This window comes from Peromyscus leucopus, chromosome 1, assembly GCF_004664715.2.
Source record: "Peromyscus leucopus breed LL Stock chromosome 1, UCI_PerLeu_2.1, whole genome shotgun sequence".
In the NCBI taxonomy this organism is placed as follows: domain Eukaryota; kingdom Metazoa; phylum Chordata; class Mammalia; order Rodentia; family Cricetidae; genus Peromyscus; species Peromyscus leucopus.
The window spans coordinates 120159894-120186406 of record NC_051063.1 but is presented as its reverse complement, the minus strand read 5'-3'; the positions used below and the strand labels follow the sequence as shown (position 1 = coordinate 120186406).

The 26513-nt window shown below is 46.0% G+C and overlaps 1 protein-coding gene across 5 annotated transcripts in view; it reads right to left on the bottom strand.

Annotated features, from left to right (window-relative positions):
- The window catches only part of Arnt2 (aryl hydrocarbon receptor nuclear translocator 2), a 160133-nt gene that overhangs the window by 118826 nt on the left and 14794 nt on the right, over positions 1 to 26513 (bottom strand). Inside the window, exons 1-2 of one of the 5 annotated variants that reach the window (XM_028873831.2) lie at positions 4560 to 4697; positions 3009 to 3909 (exon numbers count right to left, since the gene is read on the bottom strand). The exons of 2 other annotated variants lie outside the window; for them this stretch is intronic. The gene's annotated coding sequence lies outside the window, so the exon portion shown is untranslated. 2 more of the 5 variants (XM_028873832.2, XM_028873830.2) reach the window with 2 other exon arrangements.

The following is a 26513-nucleotide window of genomic DNA, read 5'->3' as shown; positions in this document are numbered from 1 at the left end:
TGAAACAGATTCTCTCACTGAACCTGGAGCTCATTGATTCAGCTAAGCTGCTGGCAGTGAGACTCAGGGATCCTCCTGTCTCTGTCGCTGAAGTTCTGGGACTACAAACGTGCACCCCCCATGCCTGCTTTTTACATGGTAGTTCTGGGGATCTGAACTCAGGCGACCATGCTTGTAATGCAAGTATTTTACCAACTGAGCCGTTCCAGCAACCTCACCATGTGCTATTTTAATATTAGTTTAATGATGTGTTAATTGAATGTCACAAACAGAAGAGCAAATGTTAAAACTTTTTCACGAGGAACACACAGGAAAGACTGTATACAGCCAGTGAACTGGAGCAATGCATGCAGGGGACAGAGGCCGAGGAAGGGGGCCCTCTCCAACAGGCATGTCCAATGATGAGCAGATCGGCTTGGTAACAATGACAGAATTTTGCTCAAGATTTATATTGGGTACTGTCTTCCTGGAACCCTGCCACCTTCCTGTCATGAACTTGACTTCCATCCACCCATGAAGTAGATACAAAGGCATTCCTTGTTGCGGACTGGAGAACTCAGCAGGGAGAGGCGGGTGCCAGGCCACCGAGCTGAAGGGTGGCAGAGCCACTCACTACAGGGCTGTCATCCTCAAGGTACCCAGGCAGAAGTGGGGTGCCCTGCGGACCCCACCCCAGCTACCCAAGAGATGAACTGACACGGAGACTCTCAACCACAGCAGAAGTTGTGTGGCACACAGGAAATGCCGTGGTTTGGGGCCACTCAACTGAGCTGTGGGGTTATGGGAAGTGACTTAACTCACCAAGCTTCAAAGGCCTCGTCTATAAAGTCAGACACATACCTACATCTCTGAGTTGCCGTGAGGACAGAAAAGAATGGATGATGTCTGCCAAAAGAAATGTCCCCTCTCTAATTATTTCTCCCCAGGAAAAGAGTACCTTTCAACAGAGCGCTGTGTGTGTGTGTGTGTGTGTGTGTGTGTGTATCTTACACACACACCTGGAGGGGAGTGTTTCATAACTTTTGAGCAAATCGCTTGTCTGCACCTTGATATCCTATCTGTAAAGAGGGAGGTAATAGCGCACATGTCCAGAAGTTATGAGGACCAGAGATATTAATGCACGTACACACACTCAGATGTGGCACCAGGCACACAGTAAGCATGTTCATGCAGTTAAACACGCACAGGGGTGCTAACAAACGTAATCATCTTACCATGAGATTCTTCCCTGCACGACTGTGATTCTTGTCTTTCTGGTCCCGCCTCACAGATGTGCAGGGAAGGCTACGCTCTGGGACCCTTGTTCCTCCCAAAGTGCTCACCTGGGACTGCTGTCACCAAAGCATGAAAATGGGGACAGCACCAGCCTGGGCTGCCTGAGATGGGCTTCTTCCTGTGTAGAGCTGGCGCAGTCTCTCTAGGCTCGCCCTTTGTGCCAGCTGGCAGCGGGCCACATCTGAGGGAGGGTCAGCAGACCAGGCACTGTATTCCTCCAGTGGAGTTGTGTGAAGCAGGGAGGCTCCACTTCCTGCCACCACCACTCTTCCTCCCTCCCTTCCGGCTAAGCACACATGCATACCTCACTGAGACACACCATACAAACCATAGAGATGCAATGTGCACACAACGAACTAGTTGTGAGATCAAGGAAGATACTAATGGGAGAGGTGTACACACACACACACACACACACACACACACACACACACACACACACACGCACGCACACACACACACATGCACAAACACCATGCACCTTGCCTTGGACCTGGCATGGCCATAGTTTTTCCCTCAGTAACATGGTGTCTGCTCTCAGTCATGGGCAGGTTAGAGACATGGCCCCCGGTTTGGCAGGTTGCTACAGCTCGATACTTCCTTCAGAGGGTTGATGCATACTGGTGAGGGAACCCAGAAATTTTGGGTGCATCCTTCATCCTGCTCTCAACTCCCATTCCCCATAGGCAGATCAAGCAGAGCCTGGTCAGGCTTTAGCAAGAAGGACATGAGCCTCACACATACAGATGGGGGTTTGCCACAGTCGGCAAAGAAGGAGTCTGGTGTTGCACAGAAACTCAAATGCATTCCAGGATAACACCACCACACGTCAAACACAAACCACCTTAAAACAGATGCTGGCGTTTCCATTGTTCAAGGGAAAGTTTAAAGCAGTGGCCAATCCCCTATATAAGGCTGCCTCTCTGCTCCTCCCACTCACTGGCCCTCCTTCTCTACTCAGACGTGGTCTCATGACCCCACCAGAGATCTGCAGTTATGCATACAGTGGCCACAGCTGGTAATGGCCAACCATGACTTCCTGTTCCTACCCTCTCTGTGGGATCGGTTCCCCACCCAGCCTTACTCAGGCATCCATCCTGCTTCTCAGGAGCCGTATCCCTGGCCACCCACTTTCTGGCCATCCTGCATGCATCCTTCCAGCAGCTGCTCTTCACCAGGCCTCCAGGGCATCCCAGGCAGCCTCTTTTATCCAGGTTTCTCCTCGGTGACCTCCTCCAGGTGTGTTACATCAACACCACCTCTGTGGATCCCCAAGCCTGCTGCCCCTGCTCCAAGTCTGTCTATCTTCTGCTGCTGGCCTGGCTGGTAACACCCCAGCCTCCCGCTCTGCCCTGGCTCTCTTATTAGTGCCCACTCCTCCAGACTGGATAAAGCTAGCCACGGCACTCTCGTTCTTCTCTTCTCTTTACTCATAACGCTGTGTGGAGTCCCTGCCATGACCAACTTGTTCCTTCATGGTCAGGCTACTGACACCTCTGCTGTCCACCATTCTGGCTCCAGGCACATTTCCCTGTCCATCCTTACACCATACTCTATCCCCTCCCACCCCAGGACCATTGCACACACTACATCCTTGGGTGAGAAAAGCTCTCATCCTTCTCTTCACCCAGTTAACTCCCTGGTCATTTAGATTCAGCTCCAGGGCCAAGTCTCAAGGAGGCCTGTTTCCAATCAGCCCCTCCCTCCTCAGTGTAGACACCGTCCCACTCTACCTGTATTCCTCCCGAGAGAGAATGAAGGTCACAGGAGTCCAGGTGAGGGACCAGGCTGGCTGGGATGACAGAGCCTCAAAGAGGAAAGATGATGTCACTGTCTCAAAATAATGGTGTGTCAGCCTCAAGGCTCAAAAAGGGAAAACCCAAAAAAACCTTGGTCACCTGATCCTCCTACACTGAATGGGCAGAAAATTCTAGAGAAGGAAGAAAACCACGGCTGGGGTGGCTGGAAGTTGACATGTACTCTGTCTCAGGAGCTTGTGCTGGGACCTGTTGCAAAGAACAAGTTGCATCCATAACCTCTTGTGTCTGTCAACTCCGAGGGCACGGGCCCTGAAGAAGCTGGCACTGCATTCAGTTTCTCCCTCCGTACTCCAGCTAAGGAATCGGATTAAGCAGGCACCTTTCCTTTGCTCAGGTTGCCGTCTGTCTGGATCAGAAGCACCATTTGCAAAGCCTATTTTGAGCCACAGGCTGTGCTGGAAGCCAAAAGGCAGGCAGAGGTTTTTTAAAGGCCCAGTCAAGACTGAGCATGAAGCTGGCTGGGCATTTCACACTGACTGCTGCTGGCAGTGAGAGAGGAAGTCCTGTGGTCTGGGGATGCCAGGGAAGGTTCCAGAAGACTTCTGGAAGGAGGCTACCGCTGGGATAGCCTATCCACGGACTGCAGAAGCACGGCAGACGTTCTCTCCTGAATGCAGCCCTTCCATTGCTCCACAGTGTCCAAGCACACCCCATCTCAGCCACCTTGGAAGGGTGCACCTCCCGGTTCACTTTCAGTCACTGGAACTTTCTGGAAGCCTTTGACCCCAAAGTGGAGCTCTCAACAGATTCAGTTATCCCCCATATCCAATGTGACTCTCTTGTAATGACCTGTGCTCAGGGTTCCTCATGGTAACTGATGGCCAATAAAGAAGCAGAAATATCAGCACCCCACAGTGTTCAACCACACCTGCAAGGACCCCCCCTCCCCGGGGAACAGAGTTCCCCACTGCAGAGAGGGTAACTGCCTGCTTGCTAGCTCCTAGATAGTGCTGTAACTAAGCTGTGCACACATCAGAACATCAGCCCACACTAAGTGATGCACGCTTCACCATAACACATACGGCATCATCCATGGCCCATGGCGCAGCATCTAGCCACGGGCTAGTTCTCATTTCAGATCCAGCCACGCTGTGTCAGGTTCCTATAAAACAGAGCAGGCAGGAATAGCCTGGGAAACCATGAAACTTGAGAGTATTAAGATGAAGGAAGAGGAGGGAATGCGAAAAGACATTCTGTTCTCCTCCTCTCTATTTCATGGAAATCCACCTCGGAGAAAACAGCCCTTGATCTTCACATGGAGAAAACTAACCACATGCAAACTTTCACAATACAAACACATGGAATATTTTTATGACCATTCAAATAAATAAAAAGCCAAAAAGGCTCTCTCCACGGGTGAGAGAAGAGAAAGGAGGGCACTAAGCAAAGGAAATGCTCCCTCCACACCCATCTTTCCCAGAGCGACGCTCGTCACAGATAGCACATCAAATGCTCCAGCCCTACCTTCTCAGAGGGTTGAACAAAGACCTCTCTTCCTTGTGAACAACACCTTCTTAGGAGAATATGCTGCCCGTGTAGGAAGAAAATGCCAGAAACCTCTGGGAGCAAGTGCACGGCATTTGTATTCTGCTCAGAAAATGTCATCACAGATCTGTTTACCTTAACTGTGGACCATGATTCAGCCGTGACAACTGTCTTGCATACTGATCAATTTATTTGCAGCAAAATTTCCAGCGTTAACTGCTTAGGTTCTGAAAAACTGGATACTTGGATTTCTTGTGCAGCTGCGACACATAAAGGAAAGATCTAGCTTGTAACCAAAACATTTCAGTGGGAGACTGTGAAGGATTTTTTTTCTGAAGTGTGGGTAAGGGAGGGTCCCTTCCTCCTCCAGATAGAAGGCAGAGCTCACGATTCCTTCAGGCCCTCCTCAGGGTGGGATGTTTGTAGCACAATGCACAGAAAAATAATGTTAACAGGGAGCACAGGGCTCTGCATCCAGGTTTTTTGTCAGGCTTTAACCAGCTGTATGACCCTCCGTAAGACATACCCATCCCACAGGCAGGATCACCCTCTATCAGACATACCCATCCCACAGGCAGGATGACCCTCTGTAAGACATACCCATCCCACAGGCGGGATCACCCTCCATAAGACATACCCATCCCACAGGCAGGATGGCCCTCTGTAAGACATACCCATCCCACAGGCAGGATGACCCTCCGTAAGACATACCCATCCCACAGGCAGGATCACCCTCCGTAAGACATACCCATCCCACAGGCGGGATGACCCTCTGTAAGACATACCCATCCCACAGGCAGGATCACCCTCTGTAAGACATACCCATCCCACAGGCAGGATCACCCTCTGTAAGACACACCCATCCCACAGGCAGGATCACCCTCCGTAAGACATACCCATTCCATAGGGCAGGAAGTGGCAGAAATGGGAGGGATTTATGATTGGGGCGAGGAAAGGAGGATGGAGCCAAGCCCTGCTTTCTCGGGCAGCAATCATCTCAGACTAGACACTGAGCCTCTCCTAGCAGGGAGGCCTTAGCTTTGGGGACAAGAAACAGGCCATGAAGACTGGGAGAGGCCCTCCCATCCCAACTAGTAATGGCGGCCCTGGGGGATCCCGTCTCCCCAGGCCCACAGTGCTCTGAAACACTGGTGTCAGGACACAGGTTCCCATCAGTGTCCGTGCCCATCAACTCGCTTCTTTTACCTTCCTTCTGGCTGAAGGCTCAGTGTCTCTGTGCTAAACTCTGTTTTTTTTTTTATTTAAAAATTTTGTTTCATGCAATATATTCTGGTCATGTTTTTCTCCTCCCTCAACTCCTCAGATCCTCTCCACCTCCCTTCCCACACATTTAATGTTCATTTTCTCTCTCTTCAAAAATAAAATTAAAAAATGAAAACCAAAACAATCAATAAGACAAAAATACCAAATGAAACCAAATACACACACACACACACACACACACACACACACACACACACACACACACACACACAGAGTCCATCATGTCTTAGCTACTCTTGGGCAATAGGCCTGCCACAGAGTGTGGTTGCTATATCTAGTAACACTCCAGTGGAGAAAATGGATTTTTTTCTTTCCTAACAGGTTATCAGTTGCAAATGGCTTCTTGGCTGGGGGTGGGACTTTGTGTCCATTTCTCCTTCTCAGTGTGGGACACTGGTCTGAACCTGTGTGGGACTTGTGTGTGCTGTCACAGTCTCTGTGAGCTCCTGTGTGCATCAGTCCCGATGTGCCTGGAAGAAGCTGTTTCCTCTGGCTTTTTCCTTTTCTCTGGCTCTTAACAATTTTCCCACCATCTCTTCTGCATAGATCTCTGAATCTTGAGGGGAGAGGTTTGATGAACACATTCTACTTGGGGCTCAGTGATCCGAAGTCTCTCACTCTTTGCACATTTGGACTTCCATTTTCAAACAACAGAGGTACAGAAAGAGGATCAGAGGTACTGAACAAAGGCCAGGAATCTCAGCACAGTGGGGCATCTGCCCACAAAGGATCTTACTCCTGAGGCACACCAGACCTCCCAACAGCCAGAGACCTTCAGAGGAAAGCTGGGGTTATTGGCTCCGGAGAAGATGGGCCAGGACACATGGTAAGGAAGGCTTAAAGTGCACAGGACAGATTGTTGCCAAGACGGGCTCCAACCTGGCTAAAACCCAGGCTGGGGTTTACCTATGCCTGAGCCTAGGCAATCTGGCCAGGAAGGAGGAGAAAGCACAGAGGGTAGGTAGCTTGTGGAAGACCCAGCCAGGGCCTCAAAGCTCTGCTACTTCACACTCAGAAGTTTAAGAACCTCAAGTGAGGCAGAGCTCAGGCGCTATGAGGATCAGAACCCATGTGAGGCAGAGTCTGTCAGCCTGAGGACAGTCTTGGAGGAGGTGGAAGAAGTGAAGCCATCTTCAAACACCTGAGGGGACTCCCTGAAGGAACCACAAGAGACCAGTTCTCAGCTGTGGAGGTCTCCTCACAATGATGACAAGCGTGAAGGGTAAGGACCAGGAGGAGTGACTGGATGGACACAGTCTGCCCAAAGACAGTCTAAGGCTGACCAGAAACCAAATGAGTGAACATGTCTGACATAAAGAGAAAAGCTAATAAATTATGGAATAGCCAGACAGATGAAAGTCGTTCTGCCATTAAATTCAAAGAATAATCTTACAGGAAAGTGCTGGAGTAAGTAAATAGAGCAGGCTGCACAATCTTATGAGTGTATTTGTCAGGGATCCACCAGGTCCAGCTCCAAGCACTCTATCTGCTCAAAATCTACTGGGCAGCTTTAGCTTCTGAGTCTTGGTTTGAATGTTGAATGTGCCCAAAGGGTCTATATGTGATTCTAGATTCTATTTTCTTTTGTTTAAAAAGAGGGGAACACGCCTTCTTCTTCCTGTCCTTTGTCTTCGCTGAGACTCCAACAACTCTGGTTACTATCAGTTCTTTCCATTAGCTCACCAGGATCCCTCCACTCCAGACTGGCCCTCTGAGGTCATCATGTCACCTGCTCTGAGCTCATCCCTCGTCTGTGGTGTTTGGAGGGGATAGTGGAGACTTAAAGAGGTGGAGACTAGTGGAAGGAAGTTACATCATAGTGGGGGCGTTGATGGGAGTGCTGTGTGGGTTTTTTTTTTGTTGTTGTTGTTGTTTTTTTTTTTTTTTTTTTTTTTTTTTGTCAACTGGATGCAAGCTAGAGTCATCTGGAAGGAAGTAGAATTGAGTCAATGCCTCCACATGTGCGACATGGCATAAACATGCTCCCATTCGTGTACTTACACGAATGGGGCTAGGAGAGTTGATTCAGGAGCTAAGAGCACTTGTTGCTTTTGTAGAAAGTAGGAGCTCAGGTCCCAACATCCACATCAGGCAGCTCACAACCACATGTAACTCGAGCTCCAGGTCATCTGAGGCACTTTTCTGACCTTCAAGGGCACTCGCATGCATATGTACATACAGACACCGAAACAAAAATTAAAAAATGAACACCAAAGAATCAGTACAACTATTAAGAGAGAAAGGATGAGCTTGCTACCATTACAGACTGTTATGTCCTTTCTAAGCAAAGGTGTGTATAGAACCATAGATAGTAATGTAAAGCAGAATTAAAGAAATTATATAATGTATCATAATCTATATCTATGTGGAATTATTTTGTAAAATACCTTAATCATAAACAACCTCTAGGATCTCGTTCCCTTGTTTATTGGCTTAGAGAGTGAATCTCTCGAGGAACTTGGACTTGTCATGTCTTTTCCAGGATAAACTAATAATCATTTGTCATGTTCGTTATGTAAAAGACTCTCAAGGAGTGAGACCTTCAGAATCACACAGCCACACCTATGGTAAATCATTGTCAGCACAGAAATTATTGAGAAGGCAAAGAGAGAAAGAAAAGTAGGATCTATTAGGGGACTATAAAGTAGCTCCAATTTGCCCTGCTTCTTTATAAAACTCACTGGCAAACGCCCATCTATTAAACATCACAGCTTGTATCCTACTAAGTACAGGAACATCTCACAGGGCAGTGGCAGACTCCAGTGCTGCTTACACAGAAATACAGTTTCTGCAATGTGAATCCCACTAATAAACAACAGTAAAAACAGTAGCAATACTCTTGCTTGTTACAGTGTCAGATTGCCATTCTATAACTGTAATATCTGGCTTCAGCCTGGATTACAGTCACATTGACTTTGATGCTCCACCACCAGCACTAAGTCAAATTGAATTAATTCAATGCACATTCAATATGTGTTCATGCAAGGAGAAAAAGATATTCTCTCTCTCCCTCCCTCCCTCTCCCACTCTTTCTGTGTATGTGTGTATGTGTGTGTGTGTGTGTGTGTGTGTGTGTGTGCTTGTACAGTACACTACAAATGGAACAAAGCTAGTATATTAATGTTAAGATTGCATGTGATTTTTAGTTCCACTTATTCTCTATTATCTCCAAGTTCTTAATACAAAGAATGCAATATTCTCGTAGTTAGGAAACAATGCAAGTGCTAGGACTGAAAATAAATGACAGCACCAGGGTGCTGGACTCTGGGGGCAGGGGGGATGTCACGGGAGCCAGCAGGTAAGAAATCGTGTAGCCGCCCACAGCTTGAGCTAACTTACTCTCCAGGAAGAGGGTGTGCTGGGAAGATGCAAGTCAGAATCGAAAGACTGAGTTCCCAAGGGATGCTAAGACTGAGCAGGCTAAGGAGCACGCACAGGGGCTTGGGAACGCAGCAGTGTTATTCCCATGTTCAAGGGGAAGTGGTGCTTCCTATATGCTGATTAGGATATACTGTAGTAACTGTATGTGATAAACAGTCTGAATATTCCACAACCCAAATATTCAGGAAACAGAAGGAAAGGGAAGAAAAGACTATCAAGAGAGACGAGGGAGGCGAGGCTCCAGGAAAGACAGATCAGGAGATTCATTAGTTAAGGTCAAGGAGATGCTGCTACCAATTAGAAGTCAGGGCAACAGTAAGAGTACCCAGAAAAGTGTGCCACACATATTCTAGGAATGACTGTGACTCAGGCCAACTTTAAGGGGTTTTGTGGTCAGAAATGCCCAGAGTGTGTGTGTGTGTGTGTGTGGCAGGGGGGGGGGGTAAGCTGCTATTGAGAATGGGAGGGAAGTAGCCAAGAGAAGAGGCTGAAAAGGCAGGTTTTTGACCTGAGGCTCCAGGACAAAGGAGGCCCCTGAAAGGACTGTGTAGCTTCAGTGGCCCATGCCACTCTGGAAGCAGCAACTGGACATCTAATGAATGGCTTTTCTCAGCAGGAGTCACTGCACCTTAAATATTAGAGCCTCGGGGTTACAAATAAAATATCACCACATTAAACAGTGAGAACAAAAACAAACAAACAAAAAAGAATCGGTGCTCCATACATTCGACCTCCGCTAACCAGAACAGAACGAGAAGCTAGGGCTGATGGACCTTGGGAAGGGGTGATGGGAAGTCCTGGGGCAACATTCAGAGAAGCGGAGAGTGAGGAGTGTGGAGGCCCAGGGTCGTGTGGCTCAGACAGCATGGCCATGAAGTTCATCGGCTGTGTCTGTGAACACCATGGCACTGCGAGCTCCTTGGAAGTGGACTCAGGGACAACAGTGGGTATGAGATAAGAAGGACTCGCCAGTTTCTGCTGTTCACCTAGACTCCGGGTGCCACCTCTCAGGAGCAGGACTTGGAAGAAATAAAGGATGGAGTCTGGAGAGACCGCCCAGTAGTTAACAGAGCTTACTACTTTTGTAGAGGACCAGAGCATGTCAGATGGCTCTAACTCCAGCTCCTGGAAATCTGACACCCTCTTCTGATCTCTACCAGCACATGGGTGCATACACACAATTACAAATCAATATAAATCTTTTGTTATTGTTTTTAAGAAAAAAGATAGGAGAGGATGGCTCTGAACATGTCCATCGACCACACCCCAACTCACCTTGCACCACGACATCAGAAAAGCTCAGGAGAAATGTACTGGCTGGTTTTGTGTGTCAACAGAGAGGAAGGAGTCTCAGGGAGGAAATGCCTCCATGAGATCCAGGTATAAGGTATTTTCTCAATTAGTAATCAATAGGAGAGGGTCCAGCCCATGGTGGTGGGTGATGCTATCCCTGGGCTGGTGGTCCTGGGTTCTATAAGATGGCAAACTGAGCAAGCCACGGGAAAGCAAGCCAGTAAGCAGCACCCCTCCATGGCCTCTGCATCAGCTCCTGTCTCTGGGATCCTGCCCTGTTTGAGTTCCTGTCCTGACTTCCTTCAGTGATGGAAGTACAGCAACGTGGAAGTATAAGCCAAATAAACCCTTTGCTCCCCGAGTTGCTTTTTGGTCATGGTGTTTTGTCAAAGCAATAGAAACCCTGACTAAGACAAGAAATCTCCACCAAGAACCATCTTTTCACCTACTGTCATGGTTAATCACCACTGTCTACTTGACTAGCTTTGTATCACCTAGAGTCTCAGCCTGGGCATGTCTGTGAAGGTGTTTCCAGTGAGGTCTAGCTGGAAGGGTGGATCCACCCCAAATGTGGATCCCATGGGCTGGTGCTATGTCCTGAATAAAAAAGAAAAAAGAGGAAGTGCTCTGGGCCCCAGTACTCCTTTCTCTGCTTCCTGGCTGCAGACACCCGGCTTCCATTCTTGGCCTACAGTTCAAACCACTCATTCTGTCATCTTTGCTTCCGTGAGGGACAGCAGACTGACCAAACAGGCCCTCCACCCCTAAGCTGCTTTTGTGTTTTGTCATAGCATTGAGAACAGTAATGAATAAGCCATCTTGGCTGAAGCTGCCGGACCCACTTCTTCAGCCTACTCATTCCTGCCCTCCTCTTCTTGTCCTTTGCCCTCCTCCTCGGTCCCTCTCCACCCCGGCCCCTCCGCTTACTACTGCTTCTCTCTCATTGGCTGTTGCCTCTACTCCTGAACCACCCACTACACTTCTCTTGGTCCACCCCGCCCCCTCCGCTTAGGGCTGCTTCTCTCTCATTGGCTGTTGACTCTACTCCTGAAATACCCCCACTACACTTCTCTTGGTGGTCCTCTCCACGCCTCACTCATTTTTCTCACATCTCTGTCCCTCTGGGTACCTCTGATTCCTGTGCAGGGCTCTTCCCTTCCCTCCAACAAAAGCACCCGGGAATGAATACAAACTCGGGCCTTCCTGTAGTCTTTCCTCCCCGGGTCACTCTCCTCTACCTTCGTCCCTCTAAACTTTGCTTATGGCTTCAAGTTTGCCACACAGCTGCATGCCGCTGTTCAACATCATGTAAAGATGCATGTCAATAAAAGACATTTGCATAGCAAGATAATAGGAAAGGCACATTTGTTATTCTCTCATTATTCAAGTAGAGATATTCAATGCAGAAATATTATAAAGCCAGAAAAACAGCGTATCATACCATAAGCACAATTCTTCTCAGAAAATGTCTTTTCTAAAAAGGAAAAAAAAATTAACATTTCCCCTGTTTACACAACAATTCATTAAGTAAATCACACATCCCTCCATAATACAAAATTTTCTTTAGGAAGTCTTATGAAGTGAAGTGGTTTCCTTGTTGAATATATTCCTTGATGAATACATTCATCCATCATTCAACAAAAACATTTTGTGTTAAATTTTAAACAGTGAATTACTCTACAAATATAAAATATGCAAAATAGTAAGGCTGTTTCCATGCAAAGCATTAGAATGGCTTTTCTTGTTTGTTTAAGGTATTGCTGTTAGACTCCGTGGCACGACAGACCAAGTGGAATCTGTCCCCTGTGGCTCCATTTCTGCTTGGCACTTGTATTTTGATATAAAATATCCCCCAGAGGCTCCCATGTTTGAACACTCGGTCCCCAGTTGATGGTATTGTTTGGGGAGGATGTGGAACCTTTAAGAGACGGGGGCCTTACTGGAAAGGTGGGTTGCTGGGGTCAGACATGAAGCTTTGCACCTCAGGCTAAGGTTCCTGTCCAACATTTGCAGCCTTTTCCACCTAGATGTCAGGTTCAAAGTTACAGCTGCATTCTTCTAACACCATGAAGCCACCGGCCACCATGCCTCTCCACCACCATTGTCTTAGTTAGGGTTTCTATTGGTGTGACAAAACACCAGGACAAAAAGCAAGCTGGCGAGGAAAGGATCCCGGAGGCAGGAGCTGATGCAGAGGCCATGGAGGGGTGCTGCTTACTGGCTTGCTCCTCATGGCTTGCTCAGCCTGCTTTCTTATAGAGCCCAGAAACACCAGCCCAGGGATGGCCCCACTCACTGTGGCTGGGCCCTCCCCCATTGATCACTAAAGAGAAAATGCCTTACAGCTGGATCTCATGGAGGCATTTCCTCCCCTGAGGCTCCTTCCTCTCTGATGACTCTAGTGTGGGTCAAGTTGACACACACAACCAGCCAGTGCAACCATTATGCACTGTATCCCATCAAACTACGAGGCAAAGTAAACCCTGCCTCCTTACAGTTGCTTCTGTCGGATATTCCATCGCAGTGACAAGGAGAGGAACGGGTACAGGCCCTCAGACTTGAAGAGATGGAAGGGGAGCTTCTAGAGAAGAGGACTGTGGGCTTCCTGGGAGCACGGGAAACTGGTGCAGGCGCTTCTGAGAAACACCTTGCAGCTGCAGACGAAGAGTGCAGAATGCAGAGACGTTCTGGAATGCTGGTATGCTCCCCCAAGGCCTCAGCTCAAGCATGAGATTCATTTCAGCCTGGACTACCTCAGCGACAGTTTTCTGTGAAGTCTGCGGGCTGTCAATTCTCATTTCTGCAGCCATGGACCAGACATGCATGTCCATGGTGGGGCCGTGTTCTGCACTACAAATACTGAGGTTTGAATTTCATGTAAAATTTGAATAGCATGTGATATTCTTTTGGTGTCATTTTATATCCATTTGAAAATACAAACATGCTTCTTGACTCCTGGGACATAACAAATAAAAAGAACCAGGAGCGGGCTTACTGACCATAACTTGTCAACCTCTGATCTAAGCCAAGACCCTAGAAAGTCAGGTGTAGTCAAGAGAACATCTGCCTGTAATTGATCGATTCATTGGCATTGCCTTCCCACTGTATCCACAGATCCAGGTGGAGCATTGTGCAGGTCTGTCCCATCAAAGTCCTCACCCACCAGGGGTAGCCACAGACTGGGAAACAGATGCTACATTTTCACCTCTTAAGAAAAGCCCCACCTTCGAAGCTGAGATCTCAGGAAAGCTCAACAAAAGCTCCCCAGGGAGTGAAATCCTCTCTAGGACAGTGGTCAGTTCCTCCAGGCATGATAGGAGAGACTAGAACATGGCATGACATACCTAGCTTTGTCCCAGAGGCAAAGAAAGAGAGGCCTGAGGCAGCGACCCTTTCATTTCAAGTGGCTGCCCAATCTGAAGGCCACAGAAGAGGGGCATCTCTAAAGAAGTTCCAAGATGCAAAGCCATTCTCAGCATCAAGATGGGGACCAGAAAGGCAGCAGCTGCTGTTGCTTCAGTATGGACACCACCAGGAAGGCTGAGAAACAACAGCCAGGCAGGTGCAGACAGGGGCCCTGACAAGATGACGCAGTTCAAGAGGTCCGATGTCAAAACTCTCAAGGAAGATATAAGGAATGAACAACAGATATGGGTCTAGACCCATCTGTGATGACCTCTAACCAAGATGTCCATTCCTATCACCCACCCCTATAACACACAAACCTAGAATGAATCCAGAACACATAGCCTCAGAAAGATAGAGTGAAAGGCTGCCAACTTTGGGACCCTGATTGCAGCCTCCCAATTCCCTGCTGGGATTTCAGAGGGCAGGCATTAGTAGGAACAGGGTCTTGGGGATGTAGGCTGTGAATGGCAGTGAGGGGTTCTGATCCTGAGTAACAACATCACAAGCACAAGAACAATGACTATCAGTGCTCCATGCTGTCATTTCCAGAAAGACCCCTGAGAAGAAGGATATGCAGGGAGAGCAGAACTGTGAACTCCTCACAAGCCCACAGTTGCTGGCTTCTCAGGGACAATTTTGGGTTCAGGGATCTTGTTTTAGTTATTGCTTTCAGTGGGTGGGGCATTGGTCACAAGTGGCTGATTTTTCATCTTAAAAACAGCACTGCATAAGTACCCCTGACCATGCTTTGTGGGAATCTCAATGACTGGGATTCTCATCTTAGAATGTGAAGCCTGGTGGGAACTCCTAGGGCAGGGCTTTGGAGGAGAATGAGTGGTTTAGCATTGTAGACCAGCAGTACCCAGACATAGTCCAGCCTAGGGCAAGTGTAGTAGAGCACATAGGTGGGTCATAAAGAGTGGTGCCCTGCACTGACCTGTACAGATTGCTGTGCCCATCTCAGTTTCCTGGTGGGGAGGGGCGTCAGTAGCGGATTGTGGTCCTTTATTCCTACATTATATTTTAGATATTATTTTCCTATGTCACTATACCAAAAAAGACTACTGCAGCAGAAAAACTCCTGAGGTCATGCCAGTACCTCTTGAGGATCAGGTGGATACCAGCCCTTCAGAGTCAGAAGCGTATGAAAAAGCCCAAAGAGGCTGAGGTTCTTAACAACTCAAACTGAAGATGGACATACGCATCTACGCTGGCTTCAGCAGATGACAGGTATGGAGGAGGGGGTAGGGAAATTCCCCATCCAATCCCAACACACCACTCCTGGTACCTTCACATGCCACCAACTAGGAAGCTCCCAAACCTGTGTATGCAGTCCCCATGACTCAGGCAGAACTGATGGAGTCCTTGGCTGCTTGGGATTAACTCCATCTCTAGTCCCTCTCTGCTTAGTTCCATCCTGGTTAGTTAAGTTGTCAATTCAGTACAGCCAAGAATCATCTGAAAGTCTCAACCAAAGGACTGCCCAGATCAGACAGGCTGTGGCCATGTGTGTAAAGGATGCTTGACTGACAATAGAAACAAAGGGCCCACCTCACTACGGGCGGCACAACCCCCAGGCAAGTGACCCTGGGTTATATAAAAAAGCTAGCTGAGCATGAGCCAGTGAGTGAGCCTGTGAACAGCTCCCACTCTCTGGTCTCTGCTCAGGGTTCCTGTCCTAACTCCCTGCTGTGATGGGAGTGTAAGCTGACATAAACTCTATCTTCCCCTAAGTTGCTTTTGGTCGTGGTGTTTATCATAGCAACAGGAAAGCAAACTAGAAACCTCTCCATGAGTCTGAGATGGGGCTTAAAGTCACAACCCTCTCTTCCTGCCAAGGTCTACCTGGTAACCAGTCCAGTCCCCATCCTGAAGTTGACAGAGTCCCAGCCATCAGCTGTAAAATTGGCATATAAAGGACATTCATATCTCTCAAAGGAAACGGGAAGATCAAATATATATTTAATAGCACATACTGAATAGCTCACTCTTGCGATGAGCAGTGTCCATCTACACCGTTCCTTTGTTCTACAAAGCTGCCAGTCTGCTGTTATTTTCTGATGCTTCCTACCTTAAAAGGAGACCTAGACTACAGAGAGAGTATGTTAAGAATAAAGGATCTTCCAGTGATATACACTCTGCCAGGCATAAAGGTTGCCTGCCCCTCCCCCCCCGCCAGTGTTGATGATTCAACTCATTACACACTGCAAAATATTTTCAGCTGCTTCTAGATCCAGAGGTCAGATTAAAACGTGAGAGGATGATGATGATGCGAGAGGGGACCGATGTTGGGGGCTGTGTGTGGTAAGAGCTAATGGTTTCTGCTGCCCTCGACACATGTTCTTCCTCTTTCCTGTAGGGGGCAGGATTCACTCCTGCTAAATTAAGAGCGCTGCTTCAAAAACCTTGGAAGGCAAGGCTGAGAACCTAGGTCCTATCGGCTCCTCTCCTAAGACCTGGGTGTTCTTCAGCATCAGTTTCCACTCAGCGGTGGTAGTTATAAGCACCTGAGGTGGTTCCCATGTGTGAAACTACATGTGACACTGTGGTTAAGAACACAGACAAGGAATGCTGGGACCTCATCTAGTTCTTTGCTGTCTTGCCCAGATAGCTGGGTACTAGGCTGACTCCTTCTGTATGTAGACTATACATCGCCCTCAACACTCAGGCCTCATTAGATGATGTCAATGACATTGTTAGGAAGGACAGCGTGACAGGGCATGGGAGAACATGGATGATGCTTTCAGCATCCCCTCCAAAAGCCCCCTCACCTGTGAGCTGTGTGTGAAAGTTCTCAGCAATGATCTGTACTTATCCTGAACTTTCCACTAGGCCGATCAATGGGTTAGAACTTCAGTGATTGTGGAGAGGTTGGAATGTTGCAGGTTCAGAGACTAATCAGAATTTATATTAGGTTCTTTAACCCACCTCTGCGTCTAACCTAACGTCCCTGTGACTACAAGGTAAAACCTTTGGGTCATATTAACTAACAGACCACTATCTTCCACCCACCCAAAAGCTAAGAATGTCATCAGACAGCGTCTGAGGCCTACAGCACAGACTTCTCCACTTTGCTGTAACGGCCTACCTAGTGTTTCCACCACTGAATCTGAAAAGGGATGACTTTCTTTGTCACTATAAAACCTTCATGAAACTGTTACCATGTTGTGACATGGAATTTGGAACAAATCAAATCTGTGTTCCTGAGTCACGGTCATTCATAGCTGATTCCAGAATAAACTGCTCCCTACTGTGGGATGTTCTGCATGCTGTGAATGTGTTGCTCTGACTGGTTGATAAATAAAACGCTGATTGGCCAGTAGCCAGGTAGCAAGTACAGGCAGGATAAGCAGAGAAGAGAATTCTGGGAAGAGGAAGGCTGAGTCAGGAGAGACTCCAGCAAGCCGCCAAAGGAGCAGCATGTAACAGCACACAGGTAAAGCCATGGAACACATGGCAACATACAGATTAACAGAAATAGGCTGAGTTTAAATGTAAGAGCTTGCCAGTGGTAGGCCTGAGTTAATGGCCGAACAGTTTTAATTAATATAGGCTTCTGAGTGATTATTTTATAAGTGGCTGTGGGTCTGTGGGGCTAGGCAGGACTGGAGAAAGAAAGCTTCAGCTACAACTCCCTTTGAGGAGAATGCTGTATTTCTTGGGTCAACAGAGCGGGCATCATGGTATGAAAGTCTAATACAGAAGCAATTAGACCTATGAATCTAAAAGCAGTTAAAATGTCTTCATAAAAGCAGGTGAAAGACACTAAACACAGTTGCTTAGGCCTCAGCAGGACCAGGGCTGCAGAAGAACCCTAGTTTCTTGGATTAGCATACCTGTTAATTCCACTGCCTCATGCTCATCTCTCCCAAGTTAGTGACCTTATCACTCCAAGTATGAGTCACTTACAATGTAATCTAATCAAATAACTTTTGTTGGTGCTGTGGACTGAATTGTGCCCCACCAAATGCATATGTTAAAGCCTTAACCCCTGAAATGATGCATTTGGAAAGGAGGCTTTTAAAGGTAACCAGGTCTAATACAGTTATTAAAGTGAGTCCCTCATAATGAGATTAGTGACTTTATGAGAGAAGACCATCCCTTTCTCTCTGCCAGGTGAGGCTAGAAAAAGAATGTGTCTGTCCAAAAGCCAGAAAGACAGCCCTAGCCAGCAACTGAATTGATTGACACCTAGATCCTGGACCCAGCCCCACTACACACACACACACACACACACACACACACACACACACACACACACACACACACAGCTGAAATCCAATGCTACTATAGCTATGCTCAAAACAAATGTATAAGGCCCAACATGGACATGGAGTGGCTAAACAGTAACCAGTAATTCATATTTAACAAAAAGCACAGGCTTTGAGTACCTGGCTCTATCCTGGGCAAGCAGTCTTGTTCTGTCTTTCCTCTCTATCCACATACTCAGGAAGTGGTGTTTTCTTGTGTTGTAGCAGGTGGTTAATTCAATTGAGCACTGTGGATGGATTGGGGGTTGCGAATAGGTAGTGGATTTGAACGGCCACTCAGAAGTAGCCCTGCCCATGCTCTTCTGAAGAAGTGGTTATTGTGGAGGAAAGCAGTACACATACAAACCCTCCCGGTTTCAGAGACAGCCCAGCCACATGGGAAGCTGGGCTAGCAGAAGCAGCAAGTCAGCTATGGGCTTCTAAAGTCAAAGACCACACAGCACTTCAGGTTCCTCAGAAGGGCAAACATTCATGGTGTTGAGTCCCTGAAATGTACATGGGGCTATACTGAGCAAATTTCAATCACAAAACCCAAAAATCCATTAGTGCCACAGCTAAGGCACAAGAAGTTGAATGTGACTCAGTAGCTCAAGGTATTTTACAACACACACACACACACACACACACACACACACACACACACACACGTAGAGGTGGTTGTCTGTGCTTCACCCTGCATGCCCAGAGAAGGGAGACATCCTTCAGAGAGTGGTGCTGTTGAGGAGAGCCCTCAACCCAGACTGCAGTGAGGATGTAACTGTGACCGCATTGCCATCCCGCCAAAGCCGCAAGCCTCTTGAGCACGGCTCTGGCCGTTTTCGTGCTGTGATAAAATAACTGACTAAAGCAACCTAAGGAGGGAACGACTAAAGCAACCTAAGGAGGGAACGACTAAAGCAACCTAAGGAGGGAACGGTTTGTTTTGGCTCACAGTTTGGAGGGGTAGTTCACAATGGCAGGGAGGGCATGGTGGCAAGACCAGCTCCACCTGGGGTGACAGCCCTGTGACACAGCCGGTCATACTGTGTCCACAGAGAAGCAAGAGAGGTGCATGATGGTGTTCAGCTCGCTGTCTGCTCTGACACAGCCCAGGACCCCAGCCCAGAGAAGGATACGACTACATTCAGGACGGGACCTGCATTCCCAGTTAGCACCCTCCCACACTTCCCTAGAGGTGTGTTTTTATAGTGGTTCTAAACACAGGCAGGTTGACAGTGAAGATGTTCACAGAGGCTGTCTCCTCAATACATAAAACTCTGCAAATCATCAGCCCAAACCCATGACACACAGAAGCACCTCACCAACAAGGGTACAAGAGTGGACCCCCCTTTGCACTGCCTATCCTGGGCCCTCCACCCTTTTGGTAACAAGATAACATTGAGAGTCTTATTTGACACATGCCCCCTCTTTTTCTTGGTCCCTGTGATTCAGATAAATCTGCACCCGGGAGATCTTCCCACAACATGCCCACATCTAACCACTCAGAGAACATATCTTTTGACCAAAGACTAGTCTAGGACTGTCAGTTGGCCCTCCTATCCAGGACCTCTGCTGGATATCCCAATGATGAGATGTAACTGAGCCACAACCTCGAGGGGACCTGCCAGAGAATAAAACTAACATGAGGGATCGGGGCCGAGCCAAATGCCCATCTAAGCACCAAGTTTTATGGTTTATTTAATTTTGTTTAAAATGGGCTCTCTTTTAGAGATACAAGAATCCTGGCAAATTATTCTATGATATATTCATGTTCTCTCTCTCTCTCTCTCTCTCTCTCTCTCTCTCTCTCTCTCTCTCTCTCTCTCTCTCTCTCACACACACAAACACACACACACACACACATACACACACCACATCCCTAAACTCACATATTCAATAAACAATGAACTGCTTCTACAATATTTATAGAATATCACTACTAATATGGACAGAGATTAGAAATCTCACTAATATGTCAGATCTTAACATATCTCTTAGTAATATTTTTGACCATACAACATCACCATGTGTCTTTTATTCCAGGACTGAACAGCAGTACCACCTGGACCAGAGGGGATCTGTTCCAACACCCTCAGTGCAGGCACAGAAGAATGCAGAACACCCATACCTAGATACACTATATTTTCTTACATACATACCCACAATAAGTTCAACCTATAAATCAGGCACAGTAAGAGATCAGCAGTAACTATTATTAAGGACAGAACAATTATAACAGCATATTATAATAAAACTTGTAAACTGATGATTCTGGAAATTTTCACTTAATAGTTTTAGACCCTGTTGGCCCTTGGTAACTGCAGAAAGCAAAGCTGTGTGTGAGGAGACTGCTGTTCATACAATTTGACACTGGCAAAGACATCCACAGGCTAGATCAAAGACAAGTGTGTATTTAGCTCAACAGCCAATGAAAAGGACATTGACATAACCAATGCTGTGACTCAGAATGACATAAGTGTCCTTAGCATGAAGGATGTGTTTTGAGTTGTCCTCAGTATGGCCGCTGTTCAAGTAATAAGAAGGTGGGTGTTAACCACTTGGGAAACGGTCTCAGATCAAGAGTGGTGGCGACGATGGCAGCACTATTTCCGGCCACGGACTCTGTGAGGTGCTGGACTGAACAGGCCACATGCATCATCTCATTGACACACACTGCTCTTCTGTGAGCTAGGGATCATCATGCACATTTTACGGATAAAGAAGTCAAAGGTCAAGGCCGAGAAACACGTGTGAAGTCACACATGGCCAAGTGGATAATGCATGCAAACCAACACACGTCTGAAGCAAAAGACAATGCATTCTAGGCACATAACACAAAATGCAACACACAATCTAGGATTACAGTCTCTTTAAATGTATTTTATTTTATAATAAGGTGCAGGACCAAAAATGCTAGGAACTCTACAAAGACAAAAAGTTGTACATAGAAGTATGACTTTTCAGGGCTGGGGAGTTGACTCTGCAGGCACAGTGCTTGCCACACATGCATGAGGACCCGAGTTCAGATCTTCAGCACCCACCTAAGAGATGGGCATGGTGTCCCACATGTATAGCATGAGGGGGAAGAGGACAGAGATAGCCAGATCCTAGGAGCTCGCTGGACAGCCAGTCTAGCTGAGAAGGCATTCTGGATGTTCAGTGAGAGACCCTGTCTCAAAAAATTAGGTGGAGAGTGACAGAGGAAGACCCTCAACATTGACCTCTGGCCTCCAGACATGCACACACTGGCAATCACACACATGTTAACAAGCACACACACAGAAAAAGACACCTTCTCCATATAGGTATAAATGCAAATAAATATACAAATTTATAAATAAGTATATTAAAATGATAGAACAATTAGGATTATCACATATAATTTACTTGCTTAAGTTAATAAATCATGAAGATTTTTCTCCATCAATAAACTTAAAATGAGAATGCTTTAATGCCTAATTGGTAAGCCGTTAAAAATATTGTATATATAAGCCAGGTGCAGTGGTACAAGGCTATAGACTCAGGTACTCAGGAGGCCAGTGGATCACTTCAATACAGGAACTGAAGACAGCCAGAGCAACACAGTAAGCCCTTGTCTCAAAAAGTATTGTAAAGAAGTCATGCATTTGAAAGACAGCAAGTTGGGGTACACTGCAGGGTTTGAAGGGAGGAAAGGAAGGGGGTAAATGGTGAAATTATAGTCTGAAATTTTAAAAAAAATATATTTTAGGGGCTGGAGACATAGCTTAGTGGTTAAGAGCACCTCCTGCTCTTCCAGAGGACCTGAGTTTGGTTCACAGCACCCATATCAGGTGGTTCACCACCACCTGTAACTCCAGCTCCAGGAGATCTGATGCTCTCTTCTGGCCTCTGCAGGGGCCCCCACACAAGGGACACACACACACACACACACACACACACACACACACACACGCACACGCACACGCACACGCACACACACACACACACACACTAAAAATAAGCATAAATCTTAAAAATGCTGCATATGCAAACCATTGTGGGTTTGCTTTGCCCTTGCTGGACATTCAGACTCAGTTACTTTTAACGGTTAGACCCCTTCTGCCTTTATAAAAGACACTGTAAAATAGTTTCCTGTAGACATCGCTTCTAAGTGTGATTAATGCCTGAAAGTCAATGGGCATGCCTGGTGCCGGAATCACGTTTGTACATTCACCATCACCACAAACAAGGCAATGTTTTGCATCCTGCTACCAGCAAACCAGCAGGCTTCCCAAGCATGCCAAGGTCACTAGGCTGTTGAGTCATTGCCAAGATGACCCCTACAAGTACACTTGTTTCAGCTTCCATGTCATCAGTTATTAATGGATCTGAGTGGGATTTTATGAAATATACCTTTTATTACTTTTAAATGGTCCATTTCTGCACTTCAAAAAATGTTTCCTTGAGATCTGCCTTCCTCTAGCTGTTTTACATACAGTTACACATACATACTTGTATACACACACACACATATATGAAAGCTTGATTTTTTAAATTACCATATAGTTTTAAAATATTTTCTCCATTTTTCATTTAACTTGGCCTAAATGGATCTTTAAAATACAACTTATGAAAAAAATAAGACATATCAAGGAATGAATATACAAATTTCTTCCATAAGAAATAAAATATCTATACAATTGAAGCCAAAAGTGGAATCCAAAATATATTTTAAACATCTCTTATCAACCCCAATTGAATCTATTTTTAATCTGGCACTTTCCTTCCTAATGCACAAAGTTGAATCCATTTGTAGGGACCATTTTAATACTCAGACTCACTTCTGTCACCTCTCACTTGCTACCCATTTTCCCAAGTCTTTTTTTCCCTGAATTGTTCATGCTGTGTTGAGGGAAGGGAGTTACAGACTTCTCTTTATGATTTTTTTGTCCTACTAATTTGAAGGTGATTTAAATGTGCTACTGATTATTCTAGAATAATTATTATGCAGACTACAGCAAAAGGTAGAAGTGTGGAACCACACAGCTTTCCCTCTGGCCACGCCATCCAGCGCCTGTTGTTGTTATGGAGAGTCAAAGCAAATTTATTTTTATTCTTGTGTTCATCACTTTCTTTGTCCATCCCTCCTCCTTATGTCTGAAAATTTCCATTGAGGTCACTTTTCATCTTCTACAAGTAGAACCTTTAGAATCTCATTTAATGGGGCCTCTGTTCTCTTAACTTTTTACTTTTTTTTTTTTTTTACTTCCTTCTCATTGCTGAAAGATGAATTATCTATGCACAGAGGTTGAAAGTGTAGGCTAGTGGTAGAGGTCTGCCAAGGTCCTGGATTTGGTCTTCAGCACAGCCATCTTCTGGCTTCCATGCGGTAGGTGAGAAGTGGTTGATTACTCTAACCCAGCCACACAAATGTGTTCACTGTTGCTACAGGTCTTAAGTTTTTCTCAGTGTTTAGGACTTTTACTACCTTAGTTTTAGGTTCAGATGTCTTCTTTATTTATCTCGCTGAGGATTTATGGTAGTTCCAGAATCTAACTGTTTTAGTTTCATTTCTGCTGCTGTGATAAATTTCCCTAAGAGACAAAGGGTTCTTAAGGTTTGTAATTCCTGGCGACAGCCCATCACTGTGGGGAAGTCAAGACAGGAACTTCACACAGGTAGTCACATCACATCACATCACAGCCATGGTCAAAAACAGAAAGAAATGAATGCATGCATGCTTGCTTGCTGTTCGGCTTGACTTCTCATCTCACAGTTTTCCACACTCTGCTTCTCACAGCAAGCTGGGTCTTCCCACATCAACTAACTAATTAAGACAATTGCCCCCCTCCACTCCCAGACATGTCCACAGGCCAACCTGGTATAGTCAGTCCCTCACTGAGGTTATTCCAACCATCATACAAACTAAGGCTCAAAGCCACATGAACACTGCAATTACCTGAAGCATTATTTTTATAATTTCTAACTCTGCCACTGTACTGGATTCTCTGTAACTTCTTTTTTCTATTTATTTATTATTTATTTGACATGGTTGTGTATGTGGGGCAAGTACTATCAACTGAGCTACACTGTTTAACCCCTCTGTAATTTCCTTCACCATACTTTCTAAGTCATCAATTCTCTATTTGTCTGTGTTTAGTATCTATATAACACACCACTGATTTACTAGGTTTATTTTTCAGTTATAATTTCCTGAAAACTCACTTGGATAAGTGACAATCAGCCTTTAAAAAGGCCAAAGGTTTGTTTCTAATTTTTCTAAGCTATGAAAGGCTCAAGGCAGCATAAATGACCCCAGGGGAAAGGTGCACCTTCCCCAAACAAAAGACTGAGTGCTCAAAGTGCAAGCACTTAGGTGGGATTGATTTGATGGAGAAAATGAAACAATTAGATGTGGTTTGCAATCTACTATCACCAGACATCATATCAACCATACGATGTTGTTCAAGACCAATGAATAATGGGATAAAATGACCTTCTTTATGCTGTAGGATATATTTTATATACTTTTACCCATTTAATACTGTGACCATACCTTCCTTGTGTTTGCCTTGGTTTGACAGACTCTTATCTTTAATTCAAATCACTCTTTGCAAGGTATAAATACTAGTGTCTAATGACACCACTGAATTTTGTTGTTCCATCCAATTAATAAATCTCCTCTTACAGAACAAAATTATCTAAATGCTTCTTTTCAAAGTCACCTTTCCTCTCGTTGACAATAACAGAAGAAATACATGACTTCATCTCTCCTATCCGGCACCCAATTAGCAACAGGAAAGGAATTCTAATTCAAAATGCCAATGAACTGGCCCTATTCCCTGGGCAGAAAGGATGGGAAGTCGTAAAAAATAATATATAAAATGAAATCTCCTAGAAGTGATCAAGTAGTAAGGCGGGGGGGGGGGGGGAGGGGAGGGCAATGAGAGAAAAGATAGGTAGGCAATGGCACTTAATTCCGGATTCCAGATACAAAACTTTCAAAAAAATAAGAAGGGGGTATTTATTTTTCATTATTCAAACTAAAATTTAAATCTCTAGATTGCAAGTGCCTACCCTAGAGAAGAAGACAATACTCTAGAAAAAGTCCTGGTGTTCAGGAGTGAGGGGGTCCCCTCAGAGGGAAGAGAATCCAAAAGACCCCTAATCTACATTGGTATCATCAGATCCTACAAGGCAACAGAGAAGCACCTTGAACATGCCATGACCAGTCTGAAGCCTGGCATTCCACAGCCCACCTACCAACTCTGCAAGAGTAAGGGCAGAGTAAAGAACCTCCGACAGGCAAAGGTCCAGACCTTCTTAGGCGGCATCCACAAAGTACCTGAGAAGTAACCTGAAGAAGAGGAAGACACAGGCTCTGGGTGACTTCAAATGGCCTCCAGCAAATGGGGAAGTCAAGTAGTGCATGAGACACGAGTCCAAATCCACAGATCTCCACATGAGTAGATGGACAGAAGGTTTAGACCACACAACTGTGAATGTTGTCAAAATGCCAACTAAAGATACTTCAAAAGATCCACGAAAGACTCCCCATCCTCAGTGTCAATACAAGAGTAGACCCAAGCCCACTCCTGAAAAGGTGGCATCCTCCACAAAAGGACATTCCCAAATTTGGCAACCTGGAAAATGAAGGTTCAGCTGTCCATCTATGCCAGCGACAGATGATGGCCAGCAAGGCTATCCACTCCATCTCAATGTGAGAAAGAAAACTATGTGTATCGCCAGACTGGTCAATGAATGTATTTCTTTTCAAAAATTTTTAGATTTATTTGTTTTATTTTGTGTGTTTAAGTGGGTGTTTTACCTGCATAAGTGTATGAGTACCAGGTATGTGCCTGGGGCCCTGGAGGTCAGACGACAGCATTCAATGCCCTGGAATTAGATGTGAACCACCATTGTGGGTGCTGGGAACTGAACCCAGGTTCTGTGCAAGAGCAGCCAGTGCTCTTAACTGTTCAGCCATGTATCCAGCCCTAGAGTGATGTTCTTTATATTACCTTTAGGTGTTTAATAATCTGAACTTGGAAAATAATCCACATGCTCCCCATGCACACTGACATTTCCTATTTCCTCTTGAGAAAGAGCAACATGCATTGCTCATCCTTGCTAAGTGTCAGGCACTACCCTACGTATGTTTATCACACTGCATGCCCATAACAATCCTCCAACATGTGGATTCTCTGCTGAGCAATGGGTACTGTCCCCCGCCCCCATTACAATAAGGACAGAAAACAAGATCCAGAAAGATTAAGTTACTTACCCCAAGTGGCATAAACAGAGATCTATCTCAGAAATGGTTCTATTATTCCTACCATATCTCACTGACACTCCA